We start from the raw sequence: 19,211 nt of genomic DNA, 5'->3' as shown, positions 1-19,211 counted from the left end.
ATTATTTTACTTGCATTGATGCTCTCTGAAGCAAGAACAGCTCATAAATCTATCCTTGATATTTGATCGTCATCATTATCATTGTCATTATGAACTCGTTACCAACCCTCCCATTACTCTTGTCTGATTCTTGAAGAATGTGCTGATTTCTGGATCTTATAGTATTCGATATTTTATCTCGTTTCTTCTTTGCTTCTTATATTGATTATTTCTGAATCGTTAGGAGTTTCTTTTGATTTTGAACTCTTGGTTCTCTGAAAGTAAGTTAATTTGTTCTACTAGATGTTCTAATTATTCTTTTTGATGTATGAACATTATCTGTTTGGTTATCGAGAAATGAAGAGAAAGATGGTCAAGAAATTTTCAGTGTTGGTAGTATTTGATCATTCGTAGTGAATTTTGCATCTTGAAAATATGGAGACTTCGACTGAATCAATGAGTTTCCGTGTTTGGACACAGTCTGAATGCTGAATATTAAGCTAATCTAGGTCTTAATTATATACCATTAGCTTTGCTAAATGGATTGCAGATTCTTTTCCTGTTATGTTTCTAAGATTTTTTTCAGTTACCAAACACAGAAAAATGGAAAAAGAGACAGCAGGACAGAACCTAACGCACCTAAACTTGCTGCTTTTGACAACATTCAGCTTATACTCAAGTCATTTATGTCGATGTCTTTATAGAAATTCAGTTTAATTTGTTTGGTTATTGCAGATGTGGACATAATCTGCAGAAAAGTTCAAAGAAATCCTCTTTTTCTCTGGTGGGATTGTTTGTATTTTGAGGCTGCTGGAGAAAATGGGCAAGAAAAGGAACCACTTGGCCATCTTCTTGCAGGTGGCTATTTTCCAATTCATCATTGCTGAACCAGTTCAAGATAAACAAGCATTGCTAGATTTCCTGAACTCTGAAGGGTTTGGTTGCGTCTCAGATATCGGTTTGGCAGCAGTGATGAGTCCAATGCCTCCACCTGCAAAGCGAGTGGCGGTTTATCGTGCATCAGAAGTAACAGACACTAGGAAAGCAACTCAAGCATCTGATGTATACAGTTATGGGGTCTTGTTACTTGAGCTCTTAACTGGAAAATAACCAATACATGCCACCGATGGTGAGGAGATCGTTCACCTGGTGAGGTGGGCGTCTTCTGTAGTTAGAGAAGACTGGACTGCAGAAGTTTTCGATGTAGAACTTGTGGTATCCAAATATCGAGGAGGAAATGGTGGAGATGCTACAAATTGGGATGAGTTGTGTCGTGAGAATGCCGGAGCAGAGACCCGAAAATGATAGAGGGAATTTGGCGAGCAAGTATGGGGAACCAACCATCCTCATAAACTAAACCAGAAACCTCAACTTCAAACCAACCATCTGAAACTAAACCAGAATCCTCAGCCGAAATTGTTCCATCATCAGTTCTATAAAATTTTAGAACTCAACACAAAGGTATTAGATAAATTAAGTTGTTTATGTACCCTATAGTTCTATGATTAAATATGATAACAAGATTAGTTTAGCTGTACCTACCCTGATATAGGACTGATGATGGCTACTGTATCATTCAAACAGTCGGGAATTAATGGTTGCATATGATTAAACATAAGTTTTTACATCTCAAAAGTTCAAAAGTAGAAAAGTTTTTCTTCACTAGTTTTCTGATGATAAATGAAGAAAAGAGATAGCTTGTGATCCCTACAATTATGCTACTGTAGTTGATCATCTAGTTGTTGTGTTATTGGAGACAGATACCAGTGACGGAGCCAAAACTAGATCTCAACAGAGGCTGAATCTTTTAACAGCTTTAAGTTATATTTATAATTTTACCTTTATTATTTGTTTATTAAAAAAATATAAATGATAACATTAAATATACAGTCCTATATTTATATGAATTAAAAAATAAAAAAATTAAATTAACGTAAATAATAAAAAATACGATTTTAAAAAGTGCAAAAGACATAACTATCACATAATCACAATAAAAAGTGCAATTCATTCAAATCTCGAAATGCATCCACGAGCAATGTTGTACTAATGCTCCTGGCAATATCTCTTTCAATGTTGATAAGCATGCAACTCTAAAAAAATCATCATCCATTTTGTTTCGAAGTGTTGTCTTGATAATATTCATTTTAGAAAAAGCTCTTTCAGCATTTACTATAGAAACTGAAATAGTCAATAGAAGTTTTACCGTTCAGAATATATATGAATAAATGTTCACTTTCCTAGTATCCACCAACCACTGACTTAGGTCAGAGATTGTCAACAATTTTCTTAGACTGAAATTCCAAGAGATGCAATTATGTTCGTAATCATTCTTCAACTTCCGTGAAATCCTCAAGATAAAATTTATTCACAAGATTGCAAACGTCTTCAACCTTGAAATATTTGTCACCATATCTTGGCTCCAAATCACAATCAAGAGTTAATAACTCTATCGACTTCTCATTAAATCTATCGTTTAACTCTTGTAGTTGAACATCAAATGTAGCATAAAAAATTTATACTCAATAATGATGTTCAACTGTAAAATGATCTTGTTTGCGACGAGCGTAACCTCCTATTTCTCTATAAATAGAACACATATCTGAGATATCTATGTTGAGACTTTCACAAAATGAGGTAACCTCCATAAAAAGATTATTCCATCCATCATCTCTAAATTTCTGCAAAAGTATTTTTGAACTCTCAACAAGATGTAATGAATTCAAAATATCTTGAGATTTTTATTGTAATGATTGAGAAAATGAATCAATGATTTCTAATATTTTTTTTCATAAGATGTGAAATGAAGACAAAATCAAAGGAAGTCAAAGTCTATAAGTTGTCGCCGCTTCTCCACGTTCAGAAGATGTACTTCATTCAGCAATGAGTTTATATACAACACAAGTGGCACTAAACATTTTTATCAAGCTTGAATTGATATCAAGTAAGAACCCATTGAGTATCACCTGCTCTCTGTAAATTACTTGTTTGATTCAAACCAATTCCAGTTTCAAGTTGTTCTTCTACAATGAAATGATTTATGTTGTCATAATAAGCATTTTTTAGTTCATCGATGCGCTTATATGAGGTAAGAACAACATTGATAATAAAGGACAACTTGGAAAACTTTCCTCGCATGTTACTTGCACCTTCATAACCTTGGCTCGGATATTCTTTATGTCAAAGCAATAATGAGAAAAATGGAAAATGTCTTATCTTTTAAGGTCCTGTGAGTATTAGGAACATGAATAATGCTAAAAAAAGTTCCTTTACTAGAATGAAATTATCAACATACCGTAAAATAATAGCCATTTTTTGTTTTCTTGATACATCTCATCCTTCATCAATGATAACACAAAATATTTCTTCACCAATTCTTCACGAATTGCTCTCTTAATATTTTCTGCCAGAATATGTAAAATCTCATTTGTATCTCAGGCGAAGTATGAGAAGCATTTTTGGAGCATTTTCTAATACAACTTTTTCAACATCTTTATTATAGGAGGGTAATTGTTTTACGAGTTCAAGAAATTTCCTCGATTAGATGAATTGACTATCGTCACGACCTCTCATTGGTAGCCTTTGTAAAACTAGCCAACGCAATGCATCTATAGGGTTCCAAGTCTAAGCCTATTATTAGCAATTTGTGTTTGCTTATGCACACTTGTGGCAGGGTCTAGACTGGTTAAGAAAATCCTCCAATTCTTGCTAAGTAATTTTATAAGGTGAATTAGGTTTTGAACCTACATGCATCTTAAATAACAATTTTTCCATTTACTTTATCAATTTTGAAACCCATTCATAGTGAAAGTCTTGTGTGATGACTATCTGGTTTGTTAAAAATAAAGCAAATAAAACAGAATGCAACATCATTTTCATGAGAATATTTAACCATGAACAAAGTTTTGTACCAGGAAGCTTGAACTCAGCGAGGGTGAGAACATGTCCAAATTTTTTGAATTCAGAGAGTACGTTGAAATGGACCCTCATCAATATAAGTCTTGAATTGCATTTCTTCTTGTTCAAAGGATATTCCCATAATTGCTTGCGCTTACCAGGATCTCGCTCCAAGAAATTATAGTTGGTATTTGTTTTCTGATTTCTAGCTATCTTTAAAGGTCTATCTTCCAAATGTGAAACGTCAATAGGTGTACCAGTTGAAGTTTCAGTGTTGTACTTTTAATTTTTGAAGTTTCCTCGTTTTTCCCTTAAAAAGCTCAATAATTGTTGGATTTTTTCCCATGGCAAGCTGCATTTATAAAATTAATTCATGAACAAAAAAATAAAATTTAGTAATCACTATTCACCTTACAATTATTAGATTAACTAAAGGAATACTGAAAGTAATATAAGATCAAATAATTCTAATTAAAAAATAATAAATATAATATTATTTAATTACGTACTTTAAAAATTGAGTGTCGAACAATGGAGAATTAGATTAAAGCAATATTGGAGGAGCTTTAGTAGATGGGAGGGTGATTAACTCAAGGTTTTTCTATGAAAGATTTTAATATTTTACTCTATTTATAAGTTTTGTCGGCTCCTACAATTATTAGTACTAGGGTAAAAAACATAAAATTGGAGCAGGGGTCGGGGCCCTTGGGCCCCAAGGGTCCTCATTCTCTGCAGATAACCAACAGTCTGAGCACCAAAGGAGTGACCGAAAATCTGTCTTAAATTGTGTACGACATGCCTCAACTGTTTTGATCGAAAGATCAATCAAGAAGAGAGTATTTCTTTCCGTTTATTTTTTTAATTTTTAAGAAGTTTAATATGGTTTGTTTTATCTTCTCAGGTGTGTTATGATCTCGGATTATTATACTTTTAACAATCCTAAGACATGGTAAATTCGTTCTTTATCATTAATTTTCACAATGATATTTATTATTATTGTTATTATTATTATTATTATTATTATCATCATCATTTTATCTATTTCACTCTCGAATTAACAATTTTGTCTATCAAAATTTTGAAAACCCCGGTTATGGTCCCTTAACATATTTTCGTTGTCTAAAATTTCATAAATTCATCTTCTTAAAATTTTATAAACTCACCCGTTTTAAGTTTTAAACCTGTCTTTTAACGTAAAATCTTGGTGCTTCCCTATTTTAGTCCACCATGATTACAGTAAACAGCTTCTTATTCTTAGCTAAATTAAAGACAAAATCTTTGTTTAGTTTTTATTTTAAGCTTTCGTTTTGACTTCACATGGATTCAAGTCATGCGCTAAGAAAATACTTAATATTAAACATGGGTTCTTATTTGATTTTTATTTTTTTACTTGCATTGATGCCTCTGAAGCAAGAACAGCTCAAATCTATCCTTGATATTTGATCGTCATCATTATCATTGTCATTATGAAACTCGTTACCAACCCTCCCATTACTCTTGTCTGATTCTTGAAGAATGTGCCTGATTTCTGGATCTTATAGTATTCGATATTTTTATCTCGTTTCTTCTTTGCTTCTTATTTGATTATTTCTGAATCGTTTAGGAGTTTCTTTTGATTTTGAACTCTTGGTTCTCTGAAAGTAAGTTAATTTGTTCTACTAGATGTTCTAATTATTCTTTTTGATGTATGAACATTATCTGTTTGGTTATCGAGAAATGAAGAGAAAGATGGTCAAGAAATTTTCAGTTGGTAGTATTTGATCATTCGTAGTGAATTTTGCATCTTGAAAATATGGAGACTTCGACTGAATGAGTTTCCGTGTTTGGACACAGTCTGAATGCTGAATATTAAGCTAATCTAGGTCTTAATTATATACCATTAGCTTTGCTAAATGGATTGCAGATTCTTTTCCTGTTATGTTTCTAATTTTTTTCAGTTACCAACAGAAAAATGGAAAAGAGACAGCAGGACAGAACCTAACGCACCTAAACTTGCTGCTTTTGACAACATTCAGCTTATACTCAAGTCATTTAGTCGATGTCTTTTATAGAAATTCAGTTTAATTTGTTTGGTTATTGCAGATGTGGACATAATCTGCAGAAAAGTTCAAAGAAATCCTCTTTTTCTCTGGTGATTGTTTGTATTTTGAGGCTGCTGGAGAAAATGGGCAAGAAAAGGAACCACTTGGCCATCTTCTTGCAGGTGGCTATTTCCAATTCATCATTGCTGAACCAGTTCAAGATAAACAAGCATTGCTAGATTTCCTGAACTCTGAAGGTTTGGTTGCGTCTCAGATATCGGTTTGGCAGCAGTGATGAGTCCAATGCCTCCACCTGCAAAGCGAGTGGCGGTTTATCGTGCATCAGAATAACAGACACTAGGAAAGCAACTCAAGCATCTGATGTATACAGTTATGGGGTCTTGTTACTTGAGCTCTTAACTGGAAAATACCAATACATGCCACCGATGGTGAGGAGATCGTTCACCTGGTGAGGTGGGCGTCTTCTGTAGTTAGAGAAGACTGGACTGCAGAAGTTTTCGATGTAGAACTTGTGGTATCCAAATATCGAGGAGGAAATGGTGGAGATGCTACAATTGGGATGAGTTGTGTCGTGAGATGCCGGAGCAGAGACCGAAAATGATAGAGGAATTTGGCGAGCAAGTATGGGGAACCCCATCCTCATAACTACCAAAACCTCAACTTCAACCAACCATCTGAAACTAAACCAGAATCCTCAGCCGAAATGTTCCATCATCAGTTCTATAAAATTTTAGAACTCACACAAAGTTTAGATAAATTAAGTTGTTTATGTACCCTATAGTTCTGATTAAATATGATAACAAGATTAGTTTAGCTGTACCTACCCTGATATAGGACTGATGATGGCTACTGTATCATTCAACAGTCGGGAATTAATGTTGCATATGATAATCCCTTTTCATTTTCATACAAAATTGGCAGCACACGATACAATTTTCATCAGTTCCAAGCAAACATCAGGCCAAACTATCAGAATAATAAAGCTCGGATATATACTCCATTGAAGTTGCACAAGACATGTTCTATTTGACATTTCTACATATGTAGAGATGTCACATGACATAATCCAAGGGAACAAAAGTTAAAGAATTTATACCACCCTTTTTAAATATGAATTACAAACAGTACATACATTAATCTGTAAGAGAAAAGGTCACGTGTCTTTGGGAGGCCTCAAAGATAAGCAGAACCTCACACATAACAATGAATCTTATATTTGTGCATTTTTGAAGTGTATTTCACCACAGATCTCACTCAGGAAAATACATATTTGCAACTCAGTTACTTCTTCACAATTTTGTTCTAACACCCCCTGAAAATTTGCAGAAATAATCCTAGTTTCAGTAACAAATAAAACACATGTAAACATTTGTAATGTGCATAGTATCTCGTACCTTCAGCTCCCTCAAACTGTACTTCTTTAACATCATCAGATGAAGCATTATATTCAAACCTAACAAAAGATGATCCACATAAGCAAGATTAAGTAGATTGAAACCAACAGCATCATAAATGTTTAATAGATCAAGGGAAAATTAACAAATGAAAGAGTAAAATGATAGAATTGGAAGAAAACAAATCTTCTTAGCAGATGATTAATGCCATCTACAAAGGCATATATGAAGCAGATGACTAATGCTTTCTGTAAAAACTCCAAGAATACTTACATTGCAGGCTTTTCCCAATGCACTTAGCATCTAATGCAGATATGCTATACTTTCTCTATTTTCTCTTACCAGTATATGACCCTTTGGCAATCAGTGTGGTATCAACATAATTCATTAACCAAAAGCTTTGTAAAACAAATGGACAAATCAAGAGAACGAACCAACCCCAAGTTTCACCCTAATCAACCACTTAGACTAGATATGAAGTCTGCATATGCTAATAACCAGCCACATAAGCTAAGATTGTAGGTAAAATGTAATTAAAGAAAGCCGACATACTGGCTGGAAGCAGAACGTATCAACTTGGTCAAAGCAAAGAAACAGATAACTATTCGGTCGAACTACTGGCGGTTGAAAAGCATACATTACCTATTGGAAAAAACCACCTCAAGTTCATATTCAAAGCCTTTTGGTAGCATCAACCAAGACAGTTATTTCAGTTTTGCGGGTACTAGCCATAAGTAATCATACTCTGTTGGGATGATAATTGCGAAGAAATTATCACTTAATTCGCTCAAACACTTATCAACAGCTGCTAAAGCTATACGCCGTTTAAGGGAGCCGTTGTCAGGGTCAACAATGTAATTGCAAATCAGTGATCATAAGATCCGCCGTTTCATCTTCCCTGATGAAGTGAACTTCAAAACTTTATCAGCAAATAAAACTTGCTTGTCACCTGCAGATGTAATTACCCAAAAAACGGAAAAGAACCCACCTAGTTATCACTTGTCATTCCCAAAAAGTTAAAAAAAATATTTTTTTACTGTGATTTTCAGTTCATACAAACCATAGACAATACACCATGTAAGACCTTTCATATCATATTCAAATGTTGCGATAAATCGAAAATAGTAATTGAAGGAAATGGGTGGAAAAGGTGACCTTGTTTTTGCAAGATCTTCATTAAGAAGGAGCGGGAGGGGACATCCAAGTAATCCCCTCTGAATTCTCTACGGAGGGAAGCTTTTCTTCTGATTTCCCATGAACGGCTCCTGATCTTCCGTCACATTGCTATCCGACGGTCTCAATCGCATCCCGTTTTCTTCTTGCTGTTCTTCATCTTGAGCATCGTTATCGTACTTTGGGGCTTCGATTCGTCGACTCGGACTCTCCGTTGTTGCTTGTATCGATTCATTGTCGATCTAGGCTAGTCGAGGTCGGAGTCGGCGGCCGCTGATTTTGCTTTTGGGAATCTGATGAAATAAAAATGAAAATAAAAAGAGACGTGGCGATGTAAGGCTAGCTATGTTCAGCTGCTTGTTATGGAATCAGTATCCTGCACCCATGGTCCCCCTGTAATCTGGATTCGGTTGGCGGTCTTTTCTAATATACATCTTTAAACGAAATAACGCCATCATATTAAGAAATTTATTTTTATTTTTAAAATTTTAAATTTAATATATATACAATAATATAATCATTCATTGATTGAGAATTTTTGAACATATACTATATTATATTCGGCATAAGTTTATCAAAAAATAAATCTTAAACGAAAACAATTATCTAAACGTCGGATATATTATGATTATTACAATATCGGAACCAGATTAGCTCAAGCATAATAATCCAATACCTTTACAGTAAAAATGACCATAAATTCTCTCTTCTTCCCCTTTATAGGAGGGGAAAAAAAGAAATAAAACTATGGTTATTAAAGTAAAAGGGATATTAATATGGTATGTTAAATGAAAAATATATCTATTTGATTTTTAACTATAAATGAAAAAATAATTTAAATACTATTTAATTATATATATTTTTAAAATCTACAATATCTCTCATATTGATTCTTGTGATATTCATAATTGGTTCTTCGTAGATTATAAATAAATTAGACATGGTGAGTCATTTAAGTTTTGTTCATGTCATTTATGCGTGTTATTCTTAGAATATCATAATTGGTTCTACACATAGTCACTTTATTGACATCTTTTAATTAATTTTTTTTAAAAACCGAATTAAAACCCAAACGAAATAATGTGTGTATATATATATATATGAGGTATGATCTTGTTACACATTTTTTTTTAATTTTACACAAATTTATGACAATTACATGGTAAAATAGACGGTTGAGATTAACAATAGAAACGAAATTTACTAGGAAAAAAGAATCAATCTCAGTCATATGTTTTCATTAATCTACAGTCTTAAATCTATGTAAACTAAAGAGTTTTTATTGTGTAATATCATACCTAAATATAATGATATATTTAGGGGAAGTTTACTAAGTGAAAATGTTGATATTAGTTACATTATGTAAGCTATGTAGTTGTTATGATTCGTACAAGAATTTGGAAGCGCTTAGCAACATTGTTAACCAAACCCTCAAATAGCATAAAATTAAATTCTATAGTAAATAAATTTGAAGAGAAGTATCCATACACCACTTATCTTCGTCCGGGGTCTTTATTATTTATATATAATAATTTAAAAATATATATATCGTTTTTGAAAATTTATTTTAAAAATATATATATATAGTTTTCTAAATTGTTCTGAAAGCATATATATAGTTTTTAAATAGTTTTGAAAGCATATAATATATAGTTTTTAAAGCGGTTTAGAAAACATAGTAAATAGTTTTTTAAAATATTTTGAAAAAGTATAATATATAGTTTAAAAAAACGGTTTTGAAAATATAATATAATGGCTTTGAAACATTTTGAAAATCATATCATTTTGAAAACGTTTTGAAAACGTATATAATATAGTTTTGAGAACATATTTTCAAAACATATATATATATATATGGTTTTTTTAATGACTTTTGAAATTATATATGTTTATAGTTTTTCGTTATTATTATATTATTTATATTATTATTATTTTTATTTATTAATCATTTCAGGTCCAAATCAAAGGCAGGGTCTAAGTTCACAGCCCACGGGTCCAACAGTCCAAGGGGCCTAGTAAGGATCCCAACCGGGTGCAAGCCTGACCCAGCAAGCTAACCCGTAAGCCCAACAAGCTAGGGTTCAGATGTTTAGTAAGAGAACCACACGTCAACTGTTGGATCTAGGCCTCATGATCTAACGACCCAAACCACATCAGGGAGGCAATGGGAAGCGTGTGAGAACCAAGCGCCAACAAGGCTAAGATTTTGCACTGGAATCCGAAAAATCACAACCCAAGATTGAATAATCCCCAAAATTTTCAGCCAAAATGAATCACAACAAACCAAGCTGAAGCCCTCAACCTCGAGTAAATCGGGAAACGGGGGGTGAACGACCCCCCGAAGCAAACGGGATTGACCCCGAAAAATCATTCCAGACATGGCTATAAAATCCCCTGCAAAGCACAAAGGAACACACAGAGAAAACCCAAGAAATCGAGCAGTAAAATACCAAAAATCCAAGCTACCAAAAATACCAACAAAACCAGCCAAAGTGAAAGCAAAATAAAAAAAAGCTGAAATTAAGAGCCAAAAAAAAACCAAAGCTCGAAGCTTTGTTGCATCGCAAGCCATCGGAAGTGCATAGGAGCATCATTGGAGAAGAAAAGACGTCGGAAAATGAAACGTTTTCCCCCAAAAAGGTAAAAATCAAATCTTGTTTCTTAGATCTACGCGATTGGATTAGTTTGGGACAATCGGGCTTGGGTTTCATTCTGCGGGGTGGAAATGAACATTTTGGTGTAGTTTGGTTTTTTCGGCCACCAATGTCGGTGGCCGGAGCCACGATCGACGGTGGCTGAGATGGTGGAGCTTCACCAGTGTGTGACCGACCCTGGCCGGTTGGGGGAAGGTTGAGAGGATTTTGAAGAGTGATGGAGTTTTTTTTATGAGATAAGAGGGTAATGTTTTTTTTTGAATTTGGGGTATTTATAGGGAGGGCTATGATGCAAATAGCAAATAGTTAAATATTTCTATAATCCTTGGAATTTCGAAGTGTAATTCATTTTGGTCATATGTTACAAATTTACCCTGAATTTCAAATTTATTCAATTTAATCCCTATTTAAATTCCTATATTTTACAAATTGACCCCTCTTAACTTTTATTCTTTCTTGCAGCTCTTGTATAATGCCAATTTCACCCCTAATTTTAATTTTTTGCAGTTAAATCCTTTTAATTTTAATTTTTTATTATTACCTAATTTAATTTTGTTTTGCTTTAATTTAACACAGATTGAGTTATATTTTTAGGTCAATTTGTTAGGATTTTTGGAAGCTCGAATCGACAATCAGAACGGTTTACAAAGAGGGGTCGGAAGGTCGGAACGGTTTTGTGTTTAGTGAGTAAGGAGATTGAAAGATAGAGAATTGCACAGTGATTTATAGTGGTTCGACTTTCTCAACCAAAGTCTATGTCCACTACCCTCCTCCCAAGGATTTTCCAACAAATTCACTAATTTGTTCTTTCTTTGAGGATAAAGAGTAACCTTACAAACTCCCTAGTTTTTCAAAGCAAAACTAGAACCTTTCCCTAGCTTTTACACGATAAGCTATAACCTTTCCCCTTTACAAAGGATAAAAGATGTAAACAATAAAACCTCTCTAAGGTAGGTGTTTACAAGAATTAAGCTCACAAGAACAAAATATTACAAGAGAAAGATGAAATAAGAATGAAAACTATTCTCTTGTGTTTGATTGTTGGATGGTTTCTCTTACTTCTTCAAGTGTCCTTAGCTTGTATTATAGCTTGGAATGTGTTGAAGTCGTATATAGTCGTTGGGGATGTTTTGGAGCCGTTTGGGGATGAGAAATAATTAATAAACATTGGAGCGTGGGGGTAATCGATACCCCCTTATGTGGAATCGGTTCCCTAAGTGCAATATGTTTTTGACCATTAGACAGGGGGAATCGGTACCCCTTGGGGGGAATCTGTTCCCCTTGGGGGGGAATCGGTACCCCCCGGGGGGAATCTGTTCTCCCTGGGGGGGAATCTGTACCCCCTGGGGGGAATCTGTACCCCCTGAACAATCTGATTTTTCTTGAAACCCTTTAAAAATAAAATATTTTGGCTCGATTAAGGCTCGAAATACTTTGTAAAATTGTTTAAAAGTTTAAGTATAAAACACAATTTACACTTTAGTAAGGATTAAAATGAACTTTGAAAGACTTGGAGTAATATTTTGATATTCAAATAATTACATCGAATATACTTAGAAAATATTTTGTAAAATCTTAAAACTCATTTAACTTAATTTGTTATATCGAAACATCAAAATGTTTTCAACAAACTCCCCCTTTTTGATATAACAAACATTTGAGTAATTTTAAGATTTTGAATAAAGTTTGAAATTACTCCCCTTACTTTAACACTTCTCCCCTTTTTTAAATAAAAAGACTCTAATCTTTGAAGTTCAAAATAACTTTGGAGAGTAAGTAGTAAATTTGACATTTAAAAATCATTTGAAAACATCAAAGCTCCCCCTTAATAAATGCATTCCAAATAAAATTTTGCTTTTAGGATCTTGACACTTAAACAAAATTGAATTTCAACAACGAATAAAAAACATGTAGTAGCATATGAAATCAATATCCAAGACTAAAATACTTTATGCAATACCAATTGTTGAATTTAAGATCATATGTATAAAGTTTACTAAAAATGTTATGCATTTGAAAATTTTGATATCAATTATTAGAGAGATATCATTTTTATTTAAACCACATGCATAACATTCAAATTTAGGTCAATTTTTTTAAAGATTTATAAAATCAAAGTATTTGAAAAGTTGATATCAATTGTTAGAGAGATATCATTTGCATTAAACAATTTTGACCAAAATTTTATTATGATGAACTAAAATTCTGAAAAATCATTACAACTTTAAAATTTTCATCATAATCATTTTTTCAACATACATGAGATTAAAACAATGATGCATAATCATTTAAAACCAAAAGTCATGCATGCTTAAAATCAAATGAGCAACCAAATAATCCAAAATTAAAAGTATTAAGCTTAGAGGTTACACATTCCTTTTTCATGTGTGGCTAGAGCATCTTGAATATCATCATTTTCATCACAATTGCTTCCACACCTAAAAGAGACATTTAAGTAGATTTTGGTATCCAAATTGCTTTGGATCCTTGAACGTTAGTTACAATGCCCCTCGTTCCTTTTGGAACCCATACTTGCCTAATTTTAAAACGTTTTCCTTTCTTCAAAGGACAAGTATGTTCCATATGACCATGATAATGACAATGTGAGCATTTTGCCATATTTAAACATAATAGGTTGTTTTTAGAAATTAATTCTTTTTCTTTTATTAAGCTTTTAAACTTAACACCTAACTCAAAATTTTCTTTTTCTAAATCATTTATTTTGATTTTTGAAAGCTCTAAATTATTTTTCAAAATTTTTTTTGATTTTCAAAATCAACTTTTGCTTTCAAATCAAATTATCTTTATTTTTGAGTTTTGAAATTAATTTTGTATAGTTGGAATTCATGGTCTCAAATCCCAAATACAACCTATTATAAGCATATTGTAACTCATCAAAAGTAAATGAATTAAATTCATTTGAGTTAGAAGATACCTCGAATTATTCTTGAGTGGTCATGAGGCATAGGTTGACTACTTCATCTTCATCACTCCAAGATGCAACAAATGCCTTCTTCCCCTTTTTCTTTAGAAGAGGACATTCATACATGACATGCCCCTTTCTTTGACAATCGAAACATACCGGGGGACTCTTCTTTTGGGTTGATTCATATTTCACTTCCTTGGAAATCATGAATCTCTTGAGTTCCTTCAAGAGCTTGACCATCTCTTTTTTTTTCATCATTGTCTTCATCCACCTCATCACTTGAATCTTGATAGCTTTCATTGATGCCTACGTCCTCATTCTTCTTCTTCTTCTTGTTGTTTTTCTTCTCTTCCCTTTCTTCATCTTCCTTCACCATCATCTCATGAGTGAGAAGGGAACCAATTAGCTCGTCGAGAGTGAGAGACTTTAGGTTTCTTGCTTCGATAATGATCATCTTCTTTGATTGCCACTCCTTTGGAAGAGAGTAAATCATCTTCTTCATAAGCTTCTCATTTGGAATTACTTCTCCATATCCCTTGAGACCGTTGACAATCACGAAAAATCTATCCGTCATAGCTTTGATGTCTTCATCGGGTTTCATCTTAAAGTTCTCGTAGCTATGGTTGAGAAGATTTTTCTTTGATTCCCTCACTTCATCGGTTCCTTTATGAGTGACTTGGAGCTTATCTCAAATATCTTTGGCACTGGAACAAGATGAGACTCTTTCATATTCATTTGGGCCAAAAGCACAAAATAGAATATGTATAGCCTTAGAATTAAGCTGAAAAATTTTCTGTTTTTCTCTACTCCAATAGTTGTACTTGCCGGGTGGAGAGAGTAACCGTCCATGATTGAGTACCAAGCTCCTAGATATATGATTGAATGAATATATTCTTATTCTCCAATGTGCATAATTTCTCCATTGAAGAATGGTGGCTTGTTGACCGGTTGTGAATCCAATAGGATATTCTTCAAGATAATAAGCACCGGAGGAAAAAGTCATTTCTTTGTCGGTTACATCGGGAATTGGTAGAGCTTCTTCTAGGATAGTCTCAAGGTGGTTAAACCTTCTTAACGTGTTAGGCTCTGATGCCAATTGTTAAGATTTTCGGAAGCTCGAATCGACAACCGGAACGGTTTGCAAAGAGGGGTCGGAACGATTTTGTGTTTAGGGAGTAAGGAGATTGAAAGATAGAGAATTGCACAGCGATTTATAGTGGTTCAACTTTCTCAACCAAAGTCTACGTCCACTACCTTAGCTCCTCACCAAGGAGTTTCCAACAAATTCACTAGTTGTTCTTGTTTTGAGGATAAAGAGTAACCTTACAACTCCCTAGTTTTTCCGGGCTAAACTAGAACCTTTCCCTAGCTTTTACACGGGCTAAGCTAGAACCTTTCCCCTTTACAAAAGGATAAAAGATGTAATAATAAAACATCTCTAAGGTAGGTATTACAAGAATTAAGCTCACAAACAAAATATTTACAAGAGAAAGATGAAATAAGAATGAAAAACTTCTCTTGTTTGATTGCTTGGATGGTTGTTCTCTTACTTCTTCAAGTGTCCTTAGCTTGTAGTTATAGCTTAGAATGTTTTGAAGTCGTATATAGTAGTTGGGGATGTTTTGGAGCCGTTTGGGGGATGAGAAACAATTAATAAAACAGCTTGGAGCGTGGGGGAATCGGTACCCCCTCATGGGGAATCGGTTCCCTAAGTGCAATATATTTTTGACCGTTAGACAGGGGGGAATCAGTACCCCCTAGGGGGGAATCTGTTCCCCCTGGGGGGGAATCTGTACCCCCTGGACAATTTGATTTTTCTTGAAACCCTTTAAAAAGAAAATATTTTTGGTTCGATTAAGGCTCGAAATACTTTGTAAAATTGTTTTAAAATAGTTTAAGTATAAAAACAATTGTACACTTTAGTAGGATTAAAATGAACTTTGAAAGACTTGGAGTATTTTTGATATTCAATAATTAATCGAATATACTTAGAAAATCTTTTGTAAAATCTAAATTCATTTAACTTAATTTGTTATATTGAAACATCAAATGTTTTCAACACAATTTAACCGATCAAAGGTAAGCAATTCGGACCAGATCTTTAAATTTCAGTTTAACTTTTAATTTTCGCAATTAAGACAGCCGAAAAATAAAATTGGTACCGAAAAGACAATACAATGGTGTTAATCCTTCATTGACTGTAATTGACTCCCGAATCCGACATATTTATGGTAAAATGCAAATCAGGTAAGATGATAAATTAAGGTGCCTGGTCAACATTATTTAAAAAAAATAAATGATCGGTGGCGGCTCTAACATATTTTTTTAAGTCGAAACCAAATTCTGGGCCCACCTAAAGCACAGTTACGACAACTTGGCGACTTTGTTGGGAAGGTAAGTGAGTCAGGACAAAATTAATTTTCGGTTGTCTTCTTAATGAAAATTGTAAGTTTAAATTTTAATTTATCTATTCGGTCCTTATTATTTATCTTTGATTTTTTTCCAAATAAATAGTTGTACTGATTTTTTTAATGATTACAGCTTTTCAAATTTCTCTCATGCTCTATACTCGAGCTCCAAACCTTTTCGTAAGTGGTGGTGAAAGTGACGCCTTTGTGAGAATTTATTCTCCTTACAGGCCTAGCAAGTACCTTTGGGATTCATATACCTTATGTCTTCGTGTGAATTATTCTTCGTATAACATAAGAGAATGTCATCTCGAGTTTAACTGGTCCACACAAACTTGTAATGGGCTTAGGACTGAGGGTCTGACAAGCCCAAGGGGGCACCAACAAGAGAACTCGGTTACCTTTTTAGAACCTAACCGGGAGACTGTAAGGAATTAGAGCCCACCCCAAACTTTATTTCAAAACTAGGAGCTTGAGTCATTTCCTGCTTAATTTTCTGTTCAAAGCATGCGAACTAGAATTATATGGGTTAGGATTTATTAAAAAATTTAACATGCGGGATATATCATGTCTGAGTAGGAATAATAAGCATGTGGGCTAGATATCATGTGGGGTAGGAATTTTTTTTATTATTATTTTGGTTTTGATTTTTATCTTACTAACTTGTTTCCATATTGTTTTCTTTTATTTTTTTCTATTTTCATCATTTAAAGAGGTGTTGATCCACAAAAAAGTGTTCGTTAAACCAAATAATTCACATAAGGACAAAGGTGTTGTATGCAAGAGGTGAAAACGCAGAGGTCCGGCTATGGTTAGAGAAGACTCGGAAGGAAAATGGAGACAAACTGTAAGGTAACTATTGTCGAAACTGGTTGGTTATGCTTCTAGCAACCTAAACATAACGATGTTCAAGAGTTACGGGGCATTTCGAACAGCTGAAAAAATTACAAGAAACTGAGATTCTGTCAGTGGTATGGTGATATCACGCTTCTACTCTATGTCAAGATAGACGAGCTCCTAATGCCTTAGTGTAATTTTGGAATCTAGGATACATCTGTTTTACATTCAATCAAGAAGACTGGTGCCCACAATTGAAGTATACTACTTTACTACATTGTGAAGAAATTAGAATAGATCGAGTCAACTAAGTACATCAAAAGTCAACCTTTCAAGAATGGGTTGGCAAAGGTTGTAAGGTAGATGAAAAGTGGGTAACTGATCGGATCAACACAAAGGTAAAGGAGAAGGAATTGCTTGGACCTACATCAAGCAATTAATGAAGAATCATCCAGATGAATGAAATGTGATTGACCTTTTTGTACTAGGTATCTGCGGCTTGGTTATCTTCCCAAAAACTTTAGGATACATCAAGGCAAGTGTGGTAGAACTGTTTGAACAACTTCCAAATCGAGTGAACCTTGCACCATCAATATTAGTTGAAACTTTCATTACTAACCATTGCAGAAGGACTAGCGGCGGAAGACTTATAGGGTGCATACAGCTTCTTCAGGTTTGGATCCATAGTCACTTCTGGAAGACTGATGGGATTTCTTACAGCCAATTCAACCCACTTACTCTTCTTTGGAGGAATTTCTTATGCAAAAGTGGCAAGAAGTCATTTCGAAGAAAAATGGGTAAAGGTATTCACACATCTTCAAGATATGAACATTGTCTGGAGGGCTCCTTGTTGACCCATAGTGACATCCTTTATCGATGTGGAGACTCAGGAATCATAATGTTACTTGGATTATGGGGAAGAGTTGGTTATTCTCCACTTTTGGCACTTCAGCAATATAGGGCACGCCAGTTTGTCCTAATTACACCTAAAATATTTGGATTAGAATTCACATACCATGAGGACAACTACAAGAAGAAGGTCAAAGATGTAGTTGAGTTATAGAAGAAGATATTGCTTACGGATGTCGTGGCTACTAAAGAGATGCTTACTTCAGATTATTTAGAATGGCGGAAGCTAAGGAAAAATGACACTGTTCTAGTACCAGATCATGAAGATATTCATACCATGGAAGAGCATCTTAAACTAATTCCTTCTGAATTGGAGATATCAAAGAAATATTTTGAAGCTGAAAAAGAGGAACTAAAACAAAGATTAAAGGAACTCGAGGCCAAAAGATTCCAATGGAAGTTAGATGTCGATATCAAAAGGATCGAGCGACATGCTAGAAAAGGAACAGAAAAGTCTGCTTTGAGTTGGAAGACTTGAGAAAAAGGTATCAAGAGCAGTTCAAAATAATTCCATTCTGAAAATCTTATGAATAGAGGAAAAGTAAAGCCAACAGCCTGAAAAGGAAGTTTGAAGGACAAGATGAAATGGAGACACTGAAAGAATAGTTAAAGACTTCCCAAAGACATTTATTAGAAAACCACATCAGAACAGACGATTAAGGACCAAGGTTACTGGTCTGGAAAGGTCCCTTCAAAGAAACAAGAACAAGATGGCAAAACGATAATTGAATTGGAGGCCATTGTTGACAAGTTCAAGAAGCAAGCAAATGAGCTTCAGATAGTTCCTTTTGATGGATGACTTCAATGGTGTTTTCGTTGGGCAAGCTCAACAAAGGATGAAGGCTAGAGATGATTATTCGAGACTTCTTAGAGCAAGTATAGAAAGTGGCACATCACTTGCACAGTCTGGTGAGAGAAGCTGGAGTAGTCCGACAAGGTATTTAGCTAGTGACATGAAGGAAGAAGACTTGTGACCTATTAGAAGCTTTTAG

The 19,211-nt window shown here is 34.1% G+C and overlaps 1 pseudogene; it reads right to left on the bottom strand.

Annotated features, from left to right (window-relative positions):
* Positions 1-7,089: 7,089 nt before the first annotated feature.
* On the bottom strand, positions 7,090-17,995 carry LOC120163122 (annotated as a pseudogene).
* Between the last annotated feature and the right edge of the window lie 1,216 nt (positions 17,996-19,211).

This window comes from Hibiscus syriacus, unplaced genomic scaffold, assembly GCF_006381635.1.
Source record: "Hibiscus syriacus cultivar Baekdansim isolate YM2019G1 unplaced genomic scaffold, ASM638163v2 tig00111427_pilon, whole genome shotgun sequence".
NCBI lineage: Eukaryota > Viridiplantae > Streptophyta > Magnoliopsida > Malvales > Malvaceae > Hibiscus > Hibiscus syriacus.
The sequence above is the reverse complement of the archived record's forward strand: the minus strand, read 5'-3'. Positions and strand labels throughout refer to the sequence as shown.